At 44.5% G+C, this 10,935-nt stretch overlaps 1 protein-coding gene across 12 annotated transcripts in view; it reads right to left on the bottom strand.

The window, feature by feature from the left end:
* The window catches only part of CYRIB (CYFIP related Rac1 interactor B), a 173,520-nt gene that overhangs the window by 110,338 nt on the left and 52,247 nt on the right, over positions 1-10,935 (bottom strand). Inside the window, exon 1 of one of the 12 annotated variants that reach the window (XM_037728531.1) lies at positions 4,648-4,814. The exons of the other annotated variants lie outside the window; for them this stretch is intronic. The gene's annotated coding sequence lies outside the window, so the exon portion shown is untranslated. Of the gene's footprint in view, positions 1-4,647; positions 4,815-10,935 lie in introns of those variants that run through there. 12 annotated transcript variants of the gene reach the window in all.

The raw sequence follows: 10,935 nt of genomic DNA, 5'->3' as shown, positions 1-10,935 counted from the left end.
GCCGGCTCTCCTAAAAATATAAAATTAGGCAGGCGTGGTGGCACACACTTGTAGTCCCAGCTACTTGGGAGGCTGAGGCAGGAGAATTGCTTGAACCCGGGAGATGGAGGTTGCAGTGAGCCGAGATCGTGCCACTACACTCCAGCCTGGGTGACAGAATGAAACTCCGTGTCCAAAAAAAGAAAAAAAAGGGAAAGAAAAAAGACATATGTGCTGCATGATGAAGAAATAAATAGAAATGCAGGCTTTATGGTATCTTTCTCGGTCATAATGCTAACCTGATTACAGAGTTCATGTAAATACTGTTTCTTGCTGTTCCACCTTTCTCTATGCTGTTCCTTTGCTGGGAACACTTTTCACAACACTCCCATATTTCCCAGCCAAACTCCTACCTACACATAAAGGCTCCCATCAGAAATCTCTGCAGACTTCAGAAATGTATAAATATGTTAGATAAGCATTTCAAGGTAACTTACTTCCTCATTTTACCTTCTGGTAAAATGCCCTACTTACCTCTTACAAACCTTCTATGGTGTATCAAAAAGACTAACAACAGTAGGAGGTTTGCACAGCACTGTGTATTTCGCTGAGAAAAGTGCTACAAAACACAAGGTAGCATTTTATTAATTTATTAAATGTGATTCCTTGAGACACATACAAAGTGGTTTTGGTGGATGAACCAACCAACCCAAGATTAATAGCCTGGTTTACTGCACTCTTCTCTCTTTCCAAGCCGCAAGCCAAAGTAAACTACCCTCAATTTATCATGTTGCAAAATGTCCTTCTGAACACCGACGCCTGAATCCACTGTGGTTATTAAAAGGATGGTTGCATCCATCAGGATGGGATAGGTTATGCTGTGGTAACAAAGAAACCCTGAATCTCAGCCCTAAGGATGACCATAATGGTCCCTCTGGGGTCAAGAAGGTAAGCCCGGCAACCCCATCTTACTTATTTTCACCTGACAATCTGGTTAGCCAACTCTGTGGCTCACATCAGTTTGAAAGATATGACCCTCAGCCAGGAACGGTGGCTCATGCCTGTAATCCCAGCACTTTGGGAGGCTGAGGCAGGCAGATCACCTGAGGTTGGGAGTTTGAAACCAGCCTGACTGACATGGAGAAACCCCATCTCTACTCACACAAAAAAAAAAAAAATTCGCCAGGCATGGTGGTACATGCCTGTAATCCCAGCTACTTGGGAGACTGAGGCAGGAGAATTGCCAGAACCCAGGAGGCAGAGGTTGCAGTGAGCCAAGATGGCACCATTGCACTCTAGCCTGGGCAACAAGAGCAAAACCCCGTCTCAAAAAAAAAAAAGATAGGACCCTCTCCTTTCCTTCTCCAACCACCTACAAAATTGTCTAGTGGAGCACAGTGAGAATCAGAAGTGATCATCTTAGTAAAACACCCAGGATACTGCCTGGCATATAGGTAGCAGCCAGTAAATGATAATGATGGCTACTCCCACTGTCACTACCATTATGCCCACTCCTCCTCAAATCATCATCATCATGATATTATAATAATTCTCACAGAGCAGTGATTCCTGAACTTAACTTGTCCTGAACATTAGAATCACCTGGAGAGCTTAAGAAAACTATTAATGCTTCCGTCCCACCCCCAGAGTCTATGAAGTAATTCATCTAGTGTATGGCCTGAGGCTTGGGATTTTAAAAGATTGCCAGGTGATTCTAACGTGTAGACAAGTTTGGAAAACAGGTTCAAGAGGCAGCAAGATTCATATATACACACACACGTCTTTGTGTGCACACATGCGCACACATACATCTGCTCCCGAGCTCCATGAATCGTGCTCCCTCTATGACAGTAGTGGTTACATGACTTAGGGTGAGCTGGGTTATGCTGTGGTAACAAAGCCCCTAAATTTCATCCCTAATGAAAACCAATTGGTCACCCCTGCAGGGTCACAATGAGCCCAGAGCCCTGTTTTCCAGTCATTACTTGGCATTTAAGCCTTTTCTTTCTTTTCTTTTCTCTTTTTCTTTCTTTCTCTCTTTCTCCTTCCCTCCTTCCTTCCTTCCACTCGCTCTCTCTTTCTCTCTTTCCTTCTTTCGAAAGGCTCTTGCTCTGTCACCCAGGCTGGAGTGCAGTAGCATCACCTCCAGGGCACTAATGATGCTCCCACTTCAGACTCCCAAGTAGCTGGGACTACAGGCATGCACCACTATGACTGGCTATTTTTTTCCTTTTCTATTATTATTATTGGTGCTAGATCAGTCCCAGCAACATAGCAATACCCTTGAGTTCAGGAGTTCAATACCCTTGCTGTGTTGCTAGGACTGATCTCAAACTACTGGACTCAAGCAATCCTCCCACCACAACCTCCCAAGTGCAGAGATTACAGGCATGAGCTCTGCGCATAGCCTAAGCCTCTGCATTTTATCCCCAGACCTTTCTCATGTTCTAGTTACTCCTACTTCATACCTGTCCCCAAGTCCAGTTAAAGTTTGCTTGGCCCAGAGTAAATCAGCACCCACAGATCACACCAATGCGGACAGACTTGGGGGAATTAGAGGAAGGCCACTAAAGGTGATTAGCACTTAAGGCTGTGCTTTGCTCAATTCTCTGTCCCCAAGACTTAAAACACTGTACATAATGTGCTAGAAATTTGGATAGATAAATCAATTATCATCAGTAATAACCTGCAAAAAAAGCAGACACAAGAACTCAAAAAGCACAGCATCTAAGCTGAAAACCTCATTCATCAACCTTATTCACCAACCACCATTTGGGTTTCAAAGTTTTTTATTGCCGGGCACAGTGGCTCATGCCTGTAATCCCAGCACCTTGGGAGGCCGAGGCGGGCATATTACTTGAAGTCAGGTGTTCAAGACCAGCCTGGCCAACATGGTGAAACCCCATCTCTACTAAAAATACAAAAAATTAGCCAAGCATGGTGGCATGTGCTTATAATCTCAGCTACTTGGGAGGCTGAGGAATGAGAATCGCTTGAACCCAGGAGAAGGAGGTTGTAGTGAATCAAGATTGTGCCACTGCCCTCCAGCTTGAGCAACAGAGTGAGATTCTGTCTCTGGAAAAAAAATTAATTTCTCCCCAGATGAAACTGTATCTGCCTGGATGGAATGGAAGTAGTTGAGGTTGGGGGACCTATGAACAAATGAGAGCCTTTCCACTGGGCAGTGAAGTGCAGCACACACACACTGTGGGCAGGAGCAGCGTGAACACATTCTGCACAAGCACACAAATGACTTTCAGCAAATCGTCTTCCTGATCTGTCGGATGTTACATCTCTGCAGAACCTGGAGAGAGGCCGAAAACCCAGCTTGTTTGCCCTCTTTTTGGCAGTTTAATTTAGGAATCACACTGGCTTTACATAAACTCTTTACCAAAAAAAACATATTCTGTATTTTGAAGGCACAAGTTAACTGTGGGCCCAAGGGAAGGAAGCATTGTACACAATTACATAATAGCTACTCTATTACTTTAAAACCTAATGGCAGCCTCAGGCAGAAAAGTCAAAAGGAGAGAGAAACCATTTCTGTAAAATTATCTGATGCAATCATCTCTTTGGAGACGTTGTCAGTTGACAATGGTTCTGCTTTTTCTCTTGAACTCATTCAATTTCTGTTATTTACCTCAACCTGGAAGAAGAGTTTTCCTCCCATCTACAGCTAGTTTAAAAATAAAAATAAAAATAAAGGCCGGCAGAGGTGGCTCATGCCTGTAATCCCAGCACTTTGGGAGCCTGAAGCAGGCAGATCACAAGGTCAGGACCATCCTGGCTAACATGGTGAAACCCCATCTCTACTAAAAATACAAAAAATCAGCCAGGCACAGTGGCACGTGCCTGTAGTCCCAGCTACTCAGAAGGCTGAGGCAGGAGAATCACTTGAACCCAGGAGTTGGAGATTGCAGTGAGTCAAGATCATGCCACGGCACTCCAGCCTGGGCTACAGAGCGACTCTGTTTCAAAAAAAAAGAGGCAGGCAGGATTCCTCTAACAAAAGCTTGAAATGAAAAGCAGTGACTACTCCCAAGGCTCTGTTTATGCAGAAGAGTCATTCAACAAACCTTTTTAAGGTCTCTATTAACGATTTATTTTCTCTACTACAATCACAAAAAAGCAGAGGAAGTAGTGTGGAAGCCACAGGCACAGCCACGCCCCGCCTGCTTCCTAGGTGTGTGTGGCGTGTGACCGCCGGCAAGCAACTCCAGCTCTCTGACTTGCTTCCTCATCTGTAAACTGGAAATATTTATTTCTTTGACAGGGATATTACGAGAATTAACTCTGAAAAATATATGTCGAGTACCTAGCATTCAATTAAGGCTAGGTAAATGCCCTTCTCAGGAAGCTCACTAGAGAAGGTGAGTTTCTGGTCCAGTGTGATGACTCACGCCTATAATCCCAGCACTTTAGGAGGCTGAGGTAGGAGGATCGCTTGAACCCAGGAGTTTGAGACTGGGAAACTTAGCAAGATCCCATCTCTATTATTAATATTTCTAAAAAGAAAAAGATGAGTGTCTAATAAGAGATGACATTTTTACTCATATTTGTATGCCAGTCCTAGCACACTGCCCACTAAGAGGCTGTCATCACCTCTTTGTCAACATCTACTCCACTCCTCCCCCATGGAGACGCATCCTTCAGTCAAACACACCTCACCTCCAATTCCAAGGACAAGTCCTGAATGGTCTAAGCCAATCAGTGTTATCCCATTTCCCCTGCCACCACAATTAGTTGAAAAATGAATGCATGTCCTGAAATGATCCAATCAGGATGAAGCTCAGGAAGTTTGTTCAGTGACTCTAGAGAGAGATGGTAGCTCTTTTCTCTTACAACTTTGAAGGAAGTCAACATGAGAACAGAGCAGACAGAAGTACAGAGCTGGGAGGATCACAAAGAAATGTAGGCGGAGCCCTGACCTATCCTCCTTCTCCACTTTCTGGTGGTGTGAACCACTTAACTGCTTTTATCAATTATCCCATTTGAACTGGGATTTCTGTCACTTGCAATTCAAAGCACCTAACTGATACATCCTGGTGCATGGCTGAATAAATCACTGAATGAAAGATTGTGCACTTCCAATTATTTAACTCAGACTTTAAGTTACCTGGCAGCAGAAACCCTGGTCAATCATGGTCACCCAGGACCTAACAGTTCCTGTACCTAGGCCCTCCATAAGTACTTCTTTAGAAAAATACATGAAATGAAACTTAACAACTCATAGTTAGGCACAGTGGCTCACTCCTGTAATCCTTGCACTTTGGGAGGCCAAGATGGGCAGATCACCTGAGGTCAGGAGTTCAAGATCAGCCTGGCCAACGTGACGAAACCCTGTCTCTACTAAAAATACAAAAATTAGTTGGGTATGATAGCAGGCACCTGTAATCCCAGCTACTTGGGAAGCTGAAGCAGGAGAATCGCTTGAACCCAGGAGGGAGGGTTGCAGTGAGCCAAGATCACGCCACTGCACTGCAGCCTGGTAACAGAGCAAGAGTGCGTCTCAAGGGAAAAAAAAAAAAAAAGGCAGGCATGGTGGCTCATGCCTGTAATCCCAGCACTTTGGGAGGCTGAGGCGGGCGGATCAGAAGACTGAGACCAACCTGACCAACATGATGAAACCCCGTCTCTACTAAAAATGCAAAAATTAGCCAGGAATGGTGGCAGGCGTCTGTAATCCCAGCTATTCAGATCATCTTGCAGTTCAGAAGCTTTGAAAGCCCTACTCCCCAGACCTGTCTGGATCAAAGGAGGGTCAAGAGGAAGCCCATACCATTTTGGAGGCATCAGACAGGCCTGGGCTCAAATCATGACTCTAATAAGCCTCAGCTTCTTCCCCTGAAAAATGGAGACAATAATACCTACTTCCCTGGGCAGGGAAGGCCTCATTCAAGAAATATTTATTTCCCTCCTATTCAGCTAACCCTGCTTCATTCCATGGGTTCTGCTCTGGGGTTCAGAAAAGGAAGTTATCATATGGACAGAGTGGTGGGACACGGCTCAGATCACCCAGCAGAACCAGCCTGGGAGGATGAGAACAGGTGAGGCACACTGAGCCTCCCATACCTCAACATCCATCAGCCCCTTTAGGGGCTGTCTCCCAGGCAGACAGCATAGACAGAACTAAGCCATCCAGCTTCTTGGTTCTGCTGGTTGCCTCCTTACAGAGGAGTGGGACTAGTGTAACTGGTATTAACATAGATCTGTACATCCTTAGAGGCTGTCATTGAACCACTTAGAAGTAATATGGAACCTGGCCAGACTATAAGCTCCAGGAAGGCAGGGACTTGAATCATTCACTGGTCTATCTCTAGTACCCCAGTAGGCAATCAATGGAATATTTCCTGAGTACATGAATGAAGATGAATGAGTGGATAAACAAATATTGATGAAATCAAGATTCTCAAAAGAGAACTATGGCAAAACCCTATTATTTAGTACAGTCTGCTGGCTATGCAGCAGCTAAATCAAATACCAGGGAACCTGAGGGGCTTCTGAACTAGCAGACCCAGACTGAATTCTGGCCTTGTCAGAGCCCAGGTCTAGGACCCCAGGCAAGTTCCTAAATTCTCTGAGCTAGGTTCTTAAACAAACACAATTATCAAGATTAAATAAAAATTTTTAAATTGCGGACAGCTACAGTGGCTCATGCCTGTAATCTCAGCATTTTGGGAGGCCAAGGCAGGAGGATGGCTTGAGCCCAAGAGTTGGAGACCAGCCTGAGCAACATAGGAGACCTCTTCTCTACCAAACATACAAAAAATTAGCCACACATGGTGGTGCCTGCCTACAGTCCCAGCTACTTGGGGAGGCTGAGGTGGGTCGCCTGAGCCTGGGAAGTCAAGGCTGCAGTGATTGTGCCACTCTACTCCAGCCTGGGCAACAGGATGAGATCCCGTCTGAAAAAAAAAATTATCTGAGTGTGGTGTATGCCTGTAGTCCCAGCTACTCAGGACAGAGGCAGGAGGATTGCTTAAGCCTGGGAGACTGAGGCTGCAGTAAGGTAGGATTGTACCACTGCACTCCAGCCTGGGACACAGCGCAAGGCCCCATCTCAAAAAAAATAATAATAACATAAAATAAAATGAAAATAAAAGTGCAGTGACATCAGTTAACGTGTCTAGCCCAGCATCTACAGCATAGAGTAGGGACCCAGAAAATGTCCCTTCCCTATGAATGCCCTTTACGTTTGGAAACAGATGTCTTATGTCTCCTCTGTCTCCTATTTCTTGTTAAATATTTCAGCTAATTTAATGGTATCCTCAGATGACTTGATTTCAGAGCCCTCTTCTATCCCTCCCCTCTGCAAAGGCTCCATCTGTTAAAACCCCACTCGGGGTATTGCATAACCAGCTCGCAGAACCAGCAGCACGCTCCTGTTTGCTCATTCATCTGTTAATTCATTCACTGAGTAAACACTGATTAAAAACCTACTATATTGGACATCCTTGGCTTTTGCCTACCCACCATTCACAAACGATACCCACATTTCCCTGGGGACCTGCAGTCTTTCCCTCATCCTCAGTCCCTGTACCTGAGCAGGTGCAGGCTGCACCCAATCTCCCTCAGAGGGAGGGCATTTGGTCCAAGTTGGCCAATCAGAGCATCGCATTTGCTTGCCACAGCGATTGGTTCAGGGATGTACAAGTTACCCAGAAAAGACCAATCAGAGAGACAGTTGGACTCAATTCTAAGACTTCTGTTGAACTACTGGAACACTGGCTTTTTTTTTTTTTTTTTCCTCCTGCTAGAACTGCTGACAACCATTTTGTACCACAATCCAAAAGAAAAAGGAGGCAGCGTTGAAGATGGTGAAAAACTGCGTAAGCCTTGGCAACACTTTAAGCCTTGGATCCTCCATGCCTTATGTTTCATTCCTAGATACTTCAGTTACATAAACCAACAAATCCCCTTTCTGTGGAAGCCAGTTCGAGGTGAGATTCTGTTTCAAGGTCGACAGAATCCTGACTAATGAAATCCGAAGTGCTGTGGTGTAGGCTGCATGCTGGCTATACACAGATGAAGCGAGGTGATCCATACCATCCTTCCGCACTCACAGGCTGATGTGGAGATAGCTACAAACAACTACAGTTATTTAAAGCCAATAAGATAATTGCTTTAATTAAATGCTACACAGTGCAATATGAGCACAGCAAAGCATCTGGGTCCAGGAAGGCCTCACACAGCAATAGCTGCTTCCTATCTCTATTCGGGTAGTGAAGATGGAATTGCTATTTGGGGGAGTCAGATAACACTGTTGATTCACGTTCATCTTCCAGTAAACTAAAACCACTACATCCCACGTTGCACATAAGGGTAATGATACTTAAAGCTCTTAAACAGCTCTCTCAGAGCCTACAAAATACCGTCTCAAGAGACCAGCAAAGTGCTAAGGTCAAATAACTCTCACTTGCAAGTATTTCATCTGAATTGTGCAGATAATGTTATGCTCTTAAATACCACCCAGGGCAGTTTTTGTGATTCTGATTCCATACACTTAAGTTTTCATTCCAGTTTTCTTGTCCATTTGGGCATTGATCACATCACAACAGCATCAAAACAGCCCTTTCAAGATGAATAACCTACTTACTGAATTTATTTCCAAATGATCAACGGAAAGGGGCAGAGAGAAAGCCTCTGGCTCCATAACACATTTCCTGATGGGCTAGAAATGTGACTGATTGCAGAAAACAACAATAACAACAATAAAAGCACCTCTGGGAACATCTATTTTGAGAAGAAAGGTCCTAAAGGGCACTCTTTTTAAGTAAACAGAAACTGGTGTATCTTAGACCATTGATGATGCATACTCAACGGGAAAGTTGTAAAGATAAAATAATTCAGAAAAGGAGGACACCGCAGGACTAATTCTCCTGGCTTTTGCTGTTTCTAAACACATCAGCAATTTATGTGGTCCAGAAACACAAGCTACAGCTTTCCAGAACAAAGAATCTGACAGTCGGAAAAATTAGTACTGACTGAATACTTCCACGTGGTCTCAAGAGAGGTGCCAGGGACTAGTGTAAGGAGAAAGGCTTGAGATGTCTCCCAGATAACTCAGATTTCTATGAAGGAGCTGGGTTACTCCTGTTTCCAAAACACCTTGCAGGCTGCCATGGAATTTACCTTCCTCTACCTGCATGCCACAGGTCTTTGCACAACAAAGGTACCACCCCTCTTCTTGAAAATGGGATTATGGGCCAAGTACAGCGGCTCACACCTGTCATCCCAGCACTTTGGGAGGCCAAGTCAGGAGGATCGCTTGAGCCCAAGAGTTCAAGACCAGCCTGGGCAAGACAGGGAGATCCCTATCTTTACAAAATGAAAAAAATTAGCCAGGCGTGGTGGCGCATGTCTGTAGTCCCAGCTACTCAGGAGGCTGTGATGGTAGGATCACTTGAGCCTGGGAGGTCAAGGCTGCAGTGGGCCGTGATCATGCCACTGTACTTCAGCCTGGGTGATCAAGCAAAAGCCTGTCTCCAAAGAAATAAAGAAAAAGAAAAAGAAAATGAGATGATCATTTATTACACATTTACTGGGCAGCTCTGTAGTCCAGGTATCAGCAGGCAATGGAGAGAACTCCAGTGTTATGGATGTATAAGGGCACATCCTCACATCCTGACCTGTGTGATCTATCTTACCTGTGAGCAGATAACACAGGTAATTGCCTGGTGCTTGTCCAATGCTCAATAAATATGGGTTTCCCATGGGGGATATGCAACCCCACCTAGGAGACCTGCTAAATCTTCTCTAAACATTCAAAGAAATATAAAAGGACATATAGCAGGATATCTCCCACCCACCCAAGACCCACAATCCCCTAAGCTTTTCCAAGAAGTATACAGAATTCCCCCAGACACTGTGTGTGTGTGTGTGTGTGTGTGTGTGTGTGTGTCCTTCCAGCAATCGCTTAGGCATAATCAAGCATGAGTATGTGTGTGGGTGGGTGTGTATAAACACTTATACCCCCTTCTTGTTTTCCTGTACCTGGCAGCATACCACATATATGTTCCTGCATATTGCTTTTTTCTTAAACTTAAGAATGTACCCTGAAAATCATTCCTTCTTAGCAGATATGACCTACTATTTTAAACACTGGCGGAGCAATCTACTGTAAGAATATATATTCAATCAATTCCTTATTTTTCATTTTTTGGGTCTTGTTTGTTTTTTAAGACAGAATCTTGCTCTTGTCACCCAGGCTGGAGTGCAGTGGCGCAGTCTCGGCTCACTGCAGCCGCTGCCCCCCGGGTTCAAGCTAGTCTCCTGCCTCGGCCTCCCGAGTAACTGGGATTACAGGCACAGATCACCACACTGGCTAATTTTGTATTTTTTGGTAGAGACACAATTTCTACCATACTGGTCAGGCTGGTCTCTAACTCCTGACCTAAGTGATCCGCCTGCCTCAGCTTCCCAAAGGGCTGAGACTATAGGTGTGAGCCACCATGCCCAGCATAAATCAATTCCTTATTGACATACATTAAGTTGCTTCCACGGTCTATTACTAGCAATGCTGCAATGAATATATATTACATGCATCTTCACACACATGTATTACTATAGGAAAGACAGAATTTATAAGGTAAAATCCTTGAGGCGGGATTGCAGGGTCAGAGGTGTGTGCACTTAAAATGGTAGACAGTGCCAAATAGTCCTCCAAAGAGGTTGTACTAATTCTCACTCTCAGCAGTAGTAGAATGAGAATGCCATTTTCTCCAACCACGTTCACAAAAGGTTGCTTTGTTTTTAAATACAAAAGAAGAAAGGCAGAGCTCGACTCTTGCTCCATTGCCTCTTCTTGCCCCTGTGATATCATACATGACATTACTGCTTCCTAAAAATTCCACCCCTGGATGCACAGCCCAGAGATCAGAGTTGTTTTTTTTTGTTTGTTTGTTTGTTTGTTTTTTTTTTTTTGAGACGGAGTTTCACTCATGTTACCCAGGCTGG

Source organism: Cebus imitator, unplaced genomic scaffold, assembly GCF_001604975.1.
Source record: "Cebus imitator isolate Cc_AM_T3 unplaced genomic scaffold, Cebus_imitator-1.0 Scaffold13, whole genome shotgun sequence".
Lineage (NCBI taxonomy): Eukaryota > Metazoa > Chordata > Mammalia > Primates > Cebidae > Cebus > Cebus imitator.
The sequence above is the reverse complement of the archived record's forward strand: the minus strand, read 5'-3'. Positions and strand labels throughout refer to the sequence as shown.